At 44.3% G+C, this 15054-nt stretch overlaps 1 protein-coding gene across 8 annotated transcripts in view; it reads right to left on the bottom strand.

Moving 5' to 3' along the window:
* Nucleotides 1-15054, bottom strand: part of COL7A1 (collagen type VII alpha 1 chain) — a 172616-nt gene that overhangs the window by 153447 nt on the left and 4115 nt on the right. For 7 of the 8 annotated variants that reach the window (XR_006102318.1, XR_006102320.1, XR_006102319.1 and 4 more), the window contains exon 1: nt 3652-3711. The exons of the other annotated variant lie outside the window; for it this stretch is intronic. The gene's annotated coding sequence lies outside the window, so the exon portion shown is untranslated. Of the gene's footprint in view, nt 1-3651; nt 3712-15054 lie in introns of those variants that run through there. 8 annotated transcript variants of the gene reach the window in all.

Consider the following 15054-nt stretch of genomic DNA (forward strand, 5'->3'; position numbering starts at 1 on the left):
CCTTGGTCCAGGCTTCAGAGGGAGAGAAAAACTGCTGTACCTGATCCTCTACCCCATCACCACTCCCTTCTCCTTTTGTGTTGTGTCTTTTTAGATTGTAAGCCTGAGGACAGGGAACTGTCGAATTAATAATAATAATAATAATAATTGTAAGCCACTCTGAGAGCCTTTAGGGATGAAGGGTGGGGTATAAATACTGTAAATAAAATAAATAAAATGTTCAACTCCCCTTGAGAAGCCCAAGAAGGAGAAAGCCTGAAAAATTCATAGAGTCATAGAGTCAGAAGGGGCCTCATGAGCCATCAAGTGCAACTGCCTGTTCAGTGCAGGATCTCTGGAGAAATGTACACTAGACAATTGGTAAAGAGACAAACAATCAGCCCCCTTTCCCTGCCCCAATGGTCCAGGCCAGTGCCCCATTAGCTCAATCAAACTCAATACACACCAAGCTACACTAGTTTCAGGAGGGGGGGGGGGGGGGGAAAGCTGAATGATCCAATCCTGGAGCTGCCTCATCGTATCTAGTACTGATGTCCTGTAAGGGGCTTAAGCCCTCAATATCACATCAGCTCTACTTGATATCGTTTGAGAGTCTTGTCAGTTCACTGGAACCAAAGACAAGGTACATCAACCAAAGAACAAGCACTGTTTTCTATCACAATGTGGATTAGTTGCAGTTCCAGAGCGTTAATGCTCTCCTGGGCTGCATCCACACTGCAGAAATAATCCAGTTTAACACCACTTTAATTGCTATGGTTCAGTGCAATGGAATTCTAGGAACTGTAATTTTGCGACACATTTAGCCTTCTCTTTCAGAGAGTTCTGGTGCCACAACAAACTACAGTTCTCAGAATTCCATAGCACTGAGCCATGACAGCTAAAGTGGTGCCAAACTGGATTATTTCTGCAGTGTGAATGCAACCCTGAAAAATGTTGAAAGCATCCTTATGAGAGAACAGTGAGGCCACATTTCTGACTGTACCAGCTGTCATAAACTGGTGTGTCTGGGAGTTCAATGGATGCAAATTGGGCTCCATGCAATAATGGAAAAAGAGATTCCTCCTAAACATTGGGAAGAACTTCCTGGCAGTGAGAGCCATTCAACAGTGGAAGACACTGCCTCAGCTCAGAGAGGGGTGGAGCCTCCTTCTTTCAAGGCTTTTAAACAGAGGCAGGGTGGCCATTGGTCAGGAGTGCTTTGATTGTGTCTTCCTGCATGGCAGTGTGTTGGACTGGATGGCCCTTGGGGTCTCTTCTGAGTCTATGGTTCAGGAGTGGGGAAACTTTGGTCCTCTTGAAGGTTTGGGCTTCACTTCCCAGAATCCCCAATCAACATGGCCAATATGGAAAGCCTGTGGGAACTGTGGTGCAAAACCTTTGGCGGGCTAAAGAGCACCCTACTCCTTATGTAAAAGATTCTACCAGACTCAGCAAAGAATCTGAGTCCCCATGTTTATTCAAATGTAGAAAAGTAGGCCAAGGCAGAGATATGAATATTAGGTCCTACTCCTTTTCTGGAAGCGCCCAGGGGCTAAAAAATGCAAGGGCGGGGGAAGGCAACCTTGTTTTGGAGAAGGTTTCCCCATGTTCCCTGAAGTTACTACCCCTTGCATTTGTTTCCTATTAGTTTGTGGGTAGGGTGAAGAGTCCACTATGCATCTTTTTTGGAGTAGTTCCTTGCAACTCCAATAAGACATCGTCCAAAGAGAAGCATCTTTAAAGAGCTTGGCAAGAGGAAAGAGCTGCAGAGAAAAGTTTTCTGCCGAAGGGCAGAAGGTGTGTACAAGCAATAAAATCCACCATCCCAGGCAACACTGCCCAACCCGCCATAGTTCTTCTCCTCCAGCTATCCATCTTCTCATCTTCCTTTCCTTCCACCTCCAAAGTGCCAGGATTTTCTGATAACTTGGGTGTTCCTTTCTCTTTGCCTCTGAGCTCCCTTAGACACATATTCAATTAAACTGGAGTGGCCTCTTGGGTGTTTTCAGCTACAACTCCCAGAATCTTTTACCATTGGCCATGCTGGCTCTGGCTTCTAGACAGACTCTCAGGAGATGATCTGAAAAAATGTGGTGTCTAAATTCTCCCTGCCCCAATCTACATTTTGCTATGTAAAGATGCGCCTGTTCTTATTCCATAGATACTGCTTTGGCTTTGGTGCAATCTCTTGCATCGCTCTAGATTTGCTTCACTTCCTACTTCAATTTCAAGATTCTTTTCCTTTTAAATAAATGACTTGAATAAATTGTCTGAAGATGTGCACCACCCTTCTGTGTTTACAACACACACGTGCCCTTATTCTAAATATGGCTATCTCACCTGTTGCATGGGCCATCCCTCTGTCAATTAGATACTCATTGAATACTATACTATTGTTTTTAAACCAGGATTTGCAGAACAATCACCCAGAGACACAGCAGGACATTGCTTAGATCATTTTGCTATACTCTCTACCCTTGGCTCCCAGTCTGCAAAATGGGGACAAGCATCCGCAGGTGAACCCTTATGAAAGACTACAGCATGATGCAAATCAAGAAAAGATTAAACAAATTATAGGCAACGATACGCAAGGAGGCAGTGAGCACAACGTTGGACATGGAGCATGGAGGTCTGATGCACACCTGTACATCCCACAAATGGTGCTACTTGCCATTTCTCACCCTAACCCCAAGTCCCACCCCAAGTCCTGTATGACATCCAGAAGATATGCACTCCATAACCCAGCGGGATTTTGGCCTCAATGCCTTCCCCGGCTGCAATAACCCAGCCTGCAAGTGAGAACAAAACCAGACCAAAAGTCAGAAGCAAGCAGCCCGGGAAAGATGGCGGCTGGATACAGAAGTTCCTTTGAACTTGCCAAAGCATCAGCTGGGAAGCTGCTGTCATGGGTGCCAAGAGGGACAAGGTGGGAAACTGTGTAGAGTCACTCTCCATTCAGATTAAACAGACCCCACTGAACGGGAGCCACTGGTATCAGGACAGTACTTGCCCAGAGGAAAGTAACACTTGGGATTATAGGGAATAATACATAAGGAATCTCTGGGGAATATTACCCATAGGGAATCATTGGGGTATACACCGGGGTATGCATTGCCCAATACTTGCCCACAGAGAATCATTGGGGAATACTTGCCTCATAAAGATTCATTAGGAAATACTTTCCCATAGAGAACTATTGGGGAATACTTGCCCAGCGATTACCCCGATGGTTCTCTATGGGCAAGTAGGCTCATTTGTGTTTTCATCACATCCACGGCAAGGATGCAATCCCGCTTTGACTCTTTGTCGGGCTTTTTGCTATGGAATTCTGGGAGTTGGAGTTTGTTGTGGGCCCAGAGCGGAGCAGCAAAAAGCCCGACAAAGAGTCAAAGCGGAGCCAAACCGGGTTATTTCTCCAGTGTGGAGGCAGCCCCAGCCTCCCAGGGGCCAGAAGCCCTGCCTGCCTGCTCTGCAGAGTCCCCCTCTCAAGCAGAGAGCCGCCTTGGACCCTTTCTGGGAGAAAGGCGGCATACAAATGGAAGCGATCAAACAATAATAACAAACCACGACAATAAGAATAATAAGAAGAAAGAAGAATACGGGGAGAAGCAGCTGATTCGAAGCCCGGACCGCCGCCCTTGTCGCTCCCCGTCGAAAGGCAGGAGCGGTTACCTGTTGGAGCTGCTCCCCAGCATCGCCGGCAGGCTCGGCTCTTCTGAGGCGGGAGGCAGCCGGGGCTGAGCAAGGAGCTCCCTTCCTCCTCCTCCTCCTTGCTCCTCCGCCCGCCCCCTGGGCCTCTCCCGGAGCGAGGGCCTTTGGAGGCTCTGCCCGACTTCTCCCCACGGAGCCCCGGGGCACTCTGCAGGGAGGCGGCTGCTCTGCCAACCGGGGCGAAGGAAGGGCCCTGGCCTCTGGGGGTGGGTCGGAGGGATAAGGGTGGTCCTTCCTTCCTTTTTTGCCCCTTTCCTTTCCGCCTCCTCCCTCCCTCCCTCCCTCCTCCCCAGGGGCCTCTCTGGAGTTGGGGGGGGGCTCAATGGGGGGCTGCTTGGCTTCTTGGTCCAGGAGGGGCTCAGAGGTCTGCACCCATCACCTTGGTATAGAGCTAGCCCTAGACTGCAGCAACAGCCCGGTCTCACACCGCTTTAACTGCCACAGCTCCATGCTGGGGGATTCTGGGAATGAAGCCATGGCAATCTTTGCAAGTACATTTCAATGCCACTTACCAATTTATTAAGCAGTTTACAAAGTGTAAGCTAATTTCCCCCAGCAAGCTGTATACTCATACCACCTGCAGAAGGATGCCAGGCTAAGTCGACTCACTCTGGTGCCACAACCAACCACCATTCCCAGAATTCCATAGCTTGGAGCCATGGCAATTAAAGCAGTGTCAAGAGCAATAGCAGCTTCATTTATATACCACTTCTTACCACTCCAAGCAGTTGACAATGTGTAAGCTAACTCCCATCAAGCTGGGTACTCATTTTAGCAACCTATGGAAGGATGCCAGGCTGAGTTGAGCTTGAGCTCTGGCTGGTATTGAACTCACAATCTGCGCCAACAGGGCTCCGGTGTCAGACCAGATTGTTTCTGCAGTCAGGATGCAGCCTAGGACTATCTATACACTGCATTGGAGGAAGATTATTTCTTCAGTGAGGCTGCAGTCTTTGGTCTTGGGCTTTGGTAAGGGGCTTGGCTTTGTTTCCTTCCAAACTCAGAAAAGTTTCAAAGATAATAATCTTTGAAAACACCTGGAGAACAGGAGAGATCCCAGCAGACTGGAGGAGGGCAAACGTTGTCCCCATCTTCAAAAAGGGGGAAAAAGAGGATCCCAACAATTATCGTCCAGTCAGTTTGACATCAATACCAGGAAAGATTCTGGAGCAGATCATTAAACAGAGAGTCTGTGAACATCTAGAAGGCAATGCCATAATCACAAAAAGTCAACATGGGTTTCAGAGAAACAAGTCATGCCAGACAAATCTAATCTCTTTCTTTGATAAAATTACCAGCTTGGTAGATGAAGGGAATGCTGTGGATATAGTATATCTTGATTTCACTAACGCCTTTGACAAAGTTCCCCATGATATTCTCACAAACAAGCTTGTAAAATGTGGGCTAGACAAAGGAACTGTTACATGGATCTGTAATTGGTTGACTGGCCGAACCCAAAGGGTGCTCAACAATGGCTCCTTTTCATCCTGGAGAGAAGTGACCAGTGGGGTCCCACAGGGCTCTGTCCTGGGCCCAGTGCTATTCAACATCTTTATCAATGACCTGGATGACAGAATTGGGAGGATACTTATCAGATTTGCAGATGACACCAAATTAGGAGGAATAGTCAATAGTCCAGAGGACAGGACCAACATTCAAAATGATCTGAATAGACTAGAAAGCTGGGCCAAAGCTAACAAAATGAAATTCAACACAGAGAAATGTAAGGTACTGCACTTAGGGCAGAAAAATGAAATGCACAAATAAAGGATGGGGGACACCTGACAGAATGAAACTACGTGTGAAAGGGATCTGGGAGTCCAAGTAGACCACAAGTTCAACATGAGTCAACAGTGCAATGCAGCAGCTAACAAGGCCAATGCAATTTTAGGCTACATCAATGTGTAGTGTCTAGATCAAGAGAAGTAATAGTGCCACTGTACTCTGCTCTGGTCAGGCCCCACCTAGAATACTGTGTCCAGTTCTGGGCACCACAATTCAAAAAGGACATTGAGAAACTGGAGCGTGTCCAAAGGAGGGCGACTAAAATGTTGAAGAGTCTGGAAACCATGCCCTATAAGGAACGACTTAGGGAGCTGGGGATGTTTAGCCTGGAGAAAAGAAGGTTAAGAGGTGATATGATAGCCCTGTTTAAATATGTGAAAGGATGTCATATTGAGGAGGGAGTGAGCTTGTTTTCTGCTGCTCCAGAAACTAGGACCCGGAACAATGAATCTAAGCTGCAGAAAAAGAGATTCCACCTCAACATTAGGAGGAATTTCCTGACAGTAAGGGCTGGTTTGACAGTGGAACACACTTCCTAGGAGTGTAGTGGAGTCTCCTTCCTTAGAGGTCTTTAAGCAGAGGCTGGATGGCCATCTGTCAGGGATGCTTTGATTTGGATTTCCTGCATGGCAGGGGGTTGGACTGGATGGCCCTTGCGGTCTCTTCCAACTCTATGATTCTATGATTCTAAGTTCCTGGGGGGGGGGTAGTTACTTCCAGAGAGCCAGCCCTGGTTTGAGCATTGGACGATTGATTCTGGAGGCAAGGGTTCCTTGCTCAGCTATAGAAATCCATTGGGTGACTTAGGGCAAGGCACGCTCTCTCACCCTCAGAGGATAGTCATGGCAAACGCACTCTGAAGAAATGTGCCCCATCATATGTTCACCACCTTAGGATTGCCCTAAATCAGAAACCACTGGAAGGCACACAACAATAACAAAAGCATGTAAAGAGATCTTGTAGTACTTTTGAAAGAAAGAAGTTGGCAGCATGACCTTTCGCACTAAATGTATCTGAGCAAATAGACTTTAGTCAGCGAAAGTTCATGCTACCAACTTCTTTCTTTCACCTAGTCTATTTGCTATTTTCATTTGCTCAACATATCTTTGAATGTTAACTACAACAAAAGTTTCTGATGCGGCAGCTAAAAAGGCCAATGCGATTTTAGGCCGTATCAATAGAAGTACAGTGAACCCTTGTTATATGCTGGGGTTTGGTTCCAAGATCCCCGTGGATAACAAAATCCATGGATGCTCAACTCCCATTAAATATAATAAGATAACAAAATGTATCCCTTATAAAAAATGGAAAATCAAGGTTTGATATTTGAAATTTATACTTTTTTTGAACATTTTCAAACTGTGGATGCTTGAATCCATGCATAAAAAATCTGTGTATAAGAAGGGCCGACTGTATAGACTTAGGGAGCTGGGTATGTTTAGCCTGCAGAAGAGATGGTTAAGAGGTGATATGATAGGCCTGTTTAACTATTTGAAGGGGTGTCATACTGAGGATGGAACAAGCTTTCTGCTGCTCCAGAGACTAGGACCCGGAGCAGTGGATGCAAGCTCCAGGAAAAGAGATTCCACCTCAAGATTAGGAGGAATTTCCTGACAGTAAGGGCTGTTTGACAGTGGAACAAACTCCCTTGGAATGTAGTGGAGTCTCCTCCTTTTGGAGGTCCTTTAAACAGATGAGTTTATCACATGGGAGGCTAGTGCCCAAATTCCGTGCAGAAACTGGATTTAAATTCCAGGAAAATCCCTCAAACATGGGATTGTTTTCAGACACACCAGGGGCATGGAGCATTAATCCAACATTAACCTGCAAAAAAATGGACAAAATCAGCCACTTTTTACTTTCAGGAAAATCCCAAAATGTCTCTATGGCCATCTGTTGGGGGTGCTTTGTTTGTGAGTTCCTGCATGGCAGGGGGTTGGACTGAATGGCCCTTGTGGTCTCTTTCAAGTCTTTGATTCTATGATCTCTTTTGCCTGAGGGATTCTGGGAGTTACAGTTGAAAAGAGTCACTTTGCCATACTATGGTTCCTTTAATTAAGTGTTCATTTTTGGGGGCTCTCCAAGGAGATGGGGAAAATTGGGGGAGAAAAGGCATAGTCCCAGCAAAGTTGTGCAATGGCACTGAAGATTTTCAGAAATGCACTTATCCGGGACTTCTGCCGTGAAGATCCAGGAATGCTCCAGCAACAAATCATTCCTGGGAAAGTTTCAGAAATGATTTGTTGCTGGAGCATTCTTGGATCTTCATAGGTTAAGTCCTAGATAAGCACAATGTTGTCTGAAAATCTTCAGCATGATAGCACAACTCTGCCAGGAGTATGCCTTTTTCTTTTTGCTCCTGGTTCCCCCCCCCCCCCAACAAACAAGACTCGCAGCTTTGACCAAGCAGCACCTCTTCCCGGATACCCATTAAAGAGACCAGAGAGGGGATAAAGCGCCTCCCAGCCAGGGACAGAAATGTTATTATCACTGATGTTTACAGAGCCAGCCAAATGTGTATAATGGGGTTTGTGTTGCCCTAGAACGGTGCGAGAGCAGGACTGGAACACTTGATCAGCCTCAGAAACCCACTGGGTGCCCCCCCCCCCGTATCTCTGTGTGTCTGTGTTGTGTGCCTTCAAGTCATTTCCTATTTATGGTGACTAAGGTGAATCTATCCTCATGTTTTCTTGATCAGATTTCATAGAATCATAGAGCTGGAGGAGACCACAAGGACCACCCAGTCCAACCCTCTGCTGTGCAGGAACACAGAATCAAAGCACCCCTAACAGATGGCCACCCAACCTCTGTTTAAAAACCAAAGAAGGAGACTCCACCATTCTCTGAGGGAGTATGTTCCACTGTTGAACAGCTCTTACTGTCAGGAAGTTCCTCCTAATGTTGATGTGGAATCCCCTTTCCTGGAGCTTTCATCAATTGCTCTGGGTCCTATTCTCTGGAGCAGCAGAAAACAAGCTTGCTTCATCCTCAATATGACACCCCTTCAAATATTTAAACAGGGCTATCATGTCACCTCTTAACTGCCTCTTCTCCAGGCTAAACATACCCAGCTCCCTAAGTCTCTCCTCACAGAGCATAGTTTCCAGACCCTTCACCATTTTGCTCTTCCAAAGGACAGTGAAAATTAGCAACTGGAGTACCTCTTCAACAAGGTTCCCCATGATATTCTTGTAAATAAGCTAGTGAATTTGTGGGCCAGACAATGCTATGCTTAGGTGAATCTGTAGTTGGTTGACTGACCAAACCCAAACAGTGCTCAACATCCTGGCTCCTCCTCATCCTGGAGAGAGGTGACCAGTGAGGTGCCACAGGGTACTGCTTGACTATTATACATCTTTATTAATGACTTTGGATGATGGAATAGGGGACATGCTTATCAAATCTGCAAATGACACCAAATTAGGAGGAGCATTTCCAGAGGACAGGATCATAATTCAAAATGGCCTTATGATGGGATTTGCTTGCTCCTTCTCCTTGCCTGAGCTGAAGTCACCCAATGACTGACTTCTTCTACCTTAGCAACATATTGGGACAGTGCTGGGGAATCCCACTGGTACTTTCCTTGCCTACCTCCTGGACAGAACCAGACTAAAGCATATGAAAAAGGAGTGCAAGAAAGACAGAGTACCTTTTAAAAAAGGAAATTTTATAACAAAAGCATACCACTTACATAAAGGGCCAGCTTGTCTGTCTACTTTTGTCTCTAGCTCAAGCTAAGCAGACTAAGAGGGGCTTGTGCACTTATATCCTGTATCTGAAGACATACGCATATCATAAGGCTATGTCTCTGTTATATCTCTCTGTGCTAACCCCTCAAATCTACTTTGTGAACAGTGAAGCCCCCCTCCAACATGACCATAGAGGAAGTTTCCTAGCAAAACCTGCACGTTGGCACAACCTGTAAACATGCAAGCCAAACACAAGCCACAATTTACAGGAAGAGACTCCATTCAGCTTGGTAGGTTATACTTTTTGCAGGTCTTTAAGGTGTCAACACTAAGCTCAAAAAAGACAGGATTGGGTTGTTTTTCTTTGACCGTGGCTGTTTTTGGTACTGAGAGCTGGCAGCCTTCACTCCCTGTAAGAGCATGGAAACCTTAGGGTGGTTTTTTTTTTTTTTGGGTACTATAACTTCCAGAATGCCTCAGCCAGCATGACCAAATGACCTGCTGGCTAGGGAGTTTTGTAAGTTGTCCAAAAAAATAAAACAAACAAACAAACAAACAAAAGACCCCACAACTTTTCAAAGCTCTGTTTCTTGTGTCATGGCATACACAAACCTGATGTAGTCTAACCAGCAGAGGGTGTTAGGTCTTGCACTCAGTATCCACACCATGACTTCACCTTCATAATGCTTAACCTTCATCTCCATAAAGCAGACAATCTTAATATTTTTACCTGCAGCCATAGAAACTTCTCTTGCACATATGATTCATTGTCTTCCTAGACAATAAACATTTTTGTACAATAAATGCATAACCATAACCCATTTATTTCACAGTCTGTATCAGTACCTAGAATATTCCAATGAATATTGTACTGTTTTTGTGGGTTTTTCCGGCTATGTGGCCATGTTCTATAAGAGTTTATTCCTGACATTTCACCAGCATCTGTGGCTGGCATCTTCCAAGAATGCTAGCCTGGAAGAGAGCATTCTCTGAAGATGCCAGCCACAGATGCTGGCAAAACCTCAGGAATAAACTCTTATAGAACATGGCCACATAGCCCAAAAAACCCACAAAAAACTATGGATGCCGGCCATGAAAGCCTTCGACTTCACCTTGAATACTGCACTGTTTTGTTGTTTACTTGGAAAGGTGTGATTATTCCAGCAGTTAGTGTTTTTAATAATTTTTTATTATTAGGTTTTTATTACTTATGTGGTTCACCTTAGACGGTGATAATATGTCAAGATCAACTGCTGGCTACCATCTGTTTTGTTTGTAGTGGCAAAATCTCTCTCTCTCCCCCCCCCCCTTTGGCAGTCTAACAAGTCAGACTCTTAAACCTGGATTATTTTATAGGTATTGTAAAACTTCATTAATATCCTTGGCTGGTGTTTGCATTAGTGCTGTGCTGTTGCAGGGCAGGAACAGAGCACAAGTGGGAAGCCCATGCTTCTCTAGATGTTGTTGCCACTGTATCACTTAGGACTATTGAAGTTTAGAAGGTAGGCAACCTGGTACATTCTAGATGTTCTGCATTGCAGCTCCCATGAGCTTCAACCAGCATCATCAATGGTCAGTGTGTATGAGAGATAAAGGCCAAAACATCTGGGGGGTACCAGCCTGCCTACCTTTCTATGCCAAAGGAATCAAGCTTGCTGAACAGTTTGATCAACACCATTCCATTTTTTAAAAAAGACATCACTGGCATGCAGAAACAGTCACATCATCAAGGGTGTTGACATGAGACTCAATCTTTTTACTCCAGACATCCTGCAGAAGAATGAGAGCTCTCTATGGCACTACCAAATACAAATCAATTACCATCACACATGAAAAGTGATTCAGAAATCCTAATCCATAGGATAATCACTGCCACATAAAAGTAAATAACGAGGAATTGGAACATTTTTTAGTTTGTATGTTGCTTGAGCATGGAATTGGTCTCTTGCATTCCATAAAGCACCATACATATTGATGGTTGTTGTCATTTGCCTTCAAGTTGACTCCAAGCTATGGATATTTTTGCTAGCAAAGTTTAATCATGTTTGCCATTGCCTTACTTTTAGGATAAGAGTATGACTTGGCCAAAGTCAACCCATGGGTTTTTGTGCCTGAGCAGGGATTAGGAGCCTAATCTCCACAAGATGTAGTCACAAGACACAACACAATTACACCATGCTTGTTCTCTAATACACTGCCTTAGAATATGGTCACTTACATTCTTGCACAGTACTGCCACATCAGAGCTCACTAGCTGAAGTAGATGAAAAACTGCAAAAGATTTTACTTTTCCTGCCCTTTAGAATTTGCTCATGAATGATGTAGGTCCTAAATACCCTCAAGGCACCAGATCATGACTGCTTTGGGAAGTTAAGCAGGGTCAACTCCAGTTAATATTTTGGATGAGAGACCATCAACAAATACCAGGTGCTGCTATATGTCAGAGGAAGGAACTGGCCAAACTACCTCTGAGTATTCCTTGCCTAAGAAAACCCTATGAAATTCATGGGGTTGCCATAAGTCAACAGATGACTTGAAAGTACATGGGCACACACACATGCACACATGTATTCTGGTGCACTTCACCAACTTTGCATCTGGAAGCAAGTGATGGCTGTTTTCTGAGTGAGTCAATATCTATTACAAATAATGGATAGGATCCAGACTTAGTCATACAGTCTAGACCCATTTACATGAATGAGATTTTATTCAGTCAAACAAAGTATGAGTTTCATTAACTGGAGTCTAAGACAGCAATGCTAATATGTGCAGACTGATAGTATGTGAAGGTAGAATCCTGCTTGTGCTGGCAGGATTGAAGTATGGTAGGAGTTCGCCCTCTGTGGTTCCTTCCTTCCTTCCTTCATTTCCATGTGTGTCTGTGTGACTGGGAACTGTGGATTATCCCAGTAGACAAACTGGCATGCCTCCTTCCCTCTTCCTCAGACATCACATTAGAGGAGAAAGACTGGCTGTGGAGGTTTATCCAGCTGCTGAAGGGGGATAAATTCCCATGGTCAGATCTCCTTCTCCAAGTATGAATATTTCTCTCTGTTTTCAGAAGGAAAGATCCAATGTATTCTTTGACCCCTAGAACACTTTCTGGGACCATTAGGGCTCCATAAAACCAACCAAAACATGGATGGCCATGCCACCATTATTCAAGGGCAGAAACACGCACTGGATGTGTTAGCGCCTCCCTGTGCCACACTAATTTGTTAATCTAAATGAATATACATCTCCAGGACCAGATGAACTACATCCAAGATATTAAAAAAAATGGCAAATGTAATATTGGAGCCATTGCAATAATCTTTGAGACTCCTGGAGAACAGGAAAGTCCCAGCAGACTGGAGGGGGGGGCAAACGTTGTCCCCATCTTCAAAAGGGGGGAAAAAGAGGATCCAAACAATTATTGTCCCGTTTGTCTGACATCAATACCCGGAAAGATTCTAGAGCAGATCATTAAACAGAGAGTCTGTGAACATCTAGAAGGCAATTCTATAATCACAAGAGTCAATATGGGTTTCAGAGAAACAAGTCATGCAGACAAATCTGATCTTCTTTCTTTGATAACATTACCAGCTTTTTAGTGAAGGGAATGCTGTGGATATAGTATATTTGATTTCAGTAAGCTTTTGACAAGTTCCCCATGATATTCTTGCAAAACAGCTTGTAAAATGTGGACTAGACAAGGCAACTGTTACATGGATTTGGAATTGGTTGACTGGTCGAACCCAAAGGGTGCTCTACAATGGCTCCCTTTTCATCCTAGAAAGAAGTGACCATGGCGTCCCACAGGGCTCTGTCCTGGGCCCCGTGCTATTAACATCTTTATCAATGACTTGGATGACCGAATTGGGAGCATAATTTTAAAATTTGCAGATGACACCCAATTGGAGGGGAATAGCTAAATTCCAGAGACAGGATCGAATTCAAAAACGACCTGAATAGACTAGAAAGCTGGGCAAAGGCTAACAAAATGAATTTCATCACGGAGAAATGTAAGGTACTGCACTTAGGGCCGGAAAAATGGATGCACAGATATAGGATGGGGGACACCTGGCTGAATGAAACTACGTTGAAAGGGTCTGGGAGCCCAAGTAGACACAAGTTGACATGAGTGAACACTGTGATGCGGCAGCTAAAAAGGCCAATGCTATTTTAGGCTGCATCAATAGAAGTATGGTTCTAGATCAAGAGAGTAATAGTGCCACGTATTCTGCTTTGGTCAGCCCCACCTGGATATTGTGTCCAGTTCTGGGCACCACAAATCAAAAAGGAATTGAGAAAATGCGGCGTGTCCAGAGGGGGCGACACTAAAATGGTGTGAAGAGTCTGGAAACCATGCCCTATGAGGAACGACTCAGGGAGCTGGGAATGTTAGTGGAGAAGAGAAGATTAAGAAGTGATATGATAGCCATATTTAAATATTTGAAGGGATGTTATATTGGGAGGAGGGAACAGCTTGTTTTCGCTGCTCAGAGAACAGGACCCAGAACAATGGATCTAAGCTGCAGGAAAAAGAGATTCCACCTCAACATTAGAAGAACTTCCTGACAGTAAGGGCGTTCGAAAGTGGAACACACTCCTTCCTAGGAGTGTAATGGAGTTTTCCTTCCTTAAAGGTCTTTAAAACGAGGCTGGATGGCCATCTGTCGGGATGCTTTGTGGACATTTCCTGAATGGCAGGGAGTTGGGCTGGATGGCCTAGAGGTCCCTTCCAATTCTATGATTCTATGAATTGGAAAGTGTTAATCTGTGGGCAGTCAAATCCATGGATTACTATCTGCCGTATGAAGGGCCCACTGTAAGTTGTAGAACAGAGGTCACAATTGAAATTAGAAGAGGAACTTTTTCTATCATTTCTTATTGATTGTACAACCATGAAAAAATAATGTGAGAAACTGGATGAAACTGGCCAAAATGGGACTGATCCTGGTTGCCCTCCTGGATCATCTTGCTCTCCATGCATTTTGTTGAGCTTATCTAGGGGTTCCAGTATGCCAGGTCAAACTTCACTGTGGATATGTTGAGACACCAGAGACCAGGGAAATGTCTTCACTAAACAAATAATAAGGAATGATTCAGGTTTAACGAAGAGGTTATCCAAGGACAACCACTAGGAAAAAAAAACATAAACAAAACAGGAGGACACCTGAGATTCTTGAACCGCTTTGGTTTGCAATAGACCTGAGAGGAGAGCAGTGTGTACAAAGAAGGGAAAACAGCCGTTTCATTTTCTCCTGTCACATTCTCCACAGGAGAAGAACACAGCGATTGTAGAAAAGTCATAAGGAAAGGGGGCATCCTCATATACTCTGGGACACATTGCAACAAGATATGGTAACACTAAAGCAAAATGGAAAAAAAATCTTTGAATGTCATGCAAACTTTAGCTATTTAATCATCTCAGCTTCTACATCCAGAGTTTCCAAAAAATTGTACTGGGGAAATCATATCAAGTCAGTCAGTTTTGTCAATGTTGTCTTTATTTAGTTTTTGTCGTTTTTTTTTATTTATGCATTTTTATTTATTGCTGAGGTGTTATTTTCTCATGTGGATTGGAAAAGTGCCTGCCACCAGAAAAGCACTGCCCACGAAACATTTTAGGACAATAACTGTATAGAAGCAAAAAGAACAAACAGTGATATGCTCATGTGAAAGGAAAGGGAAGCTTATCATATCTACTTCAGAAAAGACATACAGAGTAAGATTTTGAATTAAAACTGGTCTGATGATCCATTTCCAACAGTGTAATGATTGACTTTTAAGGTTCTGTGGCAAGCAATTTGGCAGCATTTCCCTGAAGCAATGCGGTCTTAAGATATGGCAAAAGATGGGGAATAAAGTGGACCAAGAAGGACAACCAGCGATGTGAAGAGAGGAC

Source organism: Sceloporus undulatus, chromosome 2, assembly GCF_019175285.1.
Source record: "Sceloporus undulatus isolate JIND9_A2432 ecotype Alabama chromosome 2, SceUnd_v1.1, whole genome shotgun sequence".
Classification (NCBI taxonomy): domain Eukaryota; kingdom Metazoa; phylum Chordata; class Lepidosauria; order Squamata; family Phrynosomatidae; genus Sceloporus; species Sceloporus undulatus.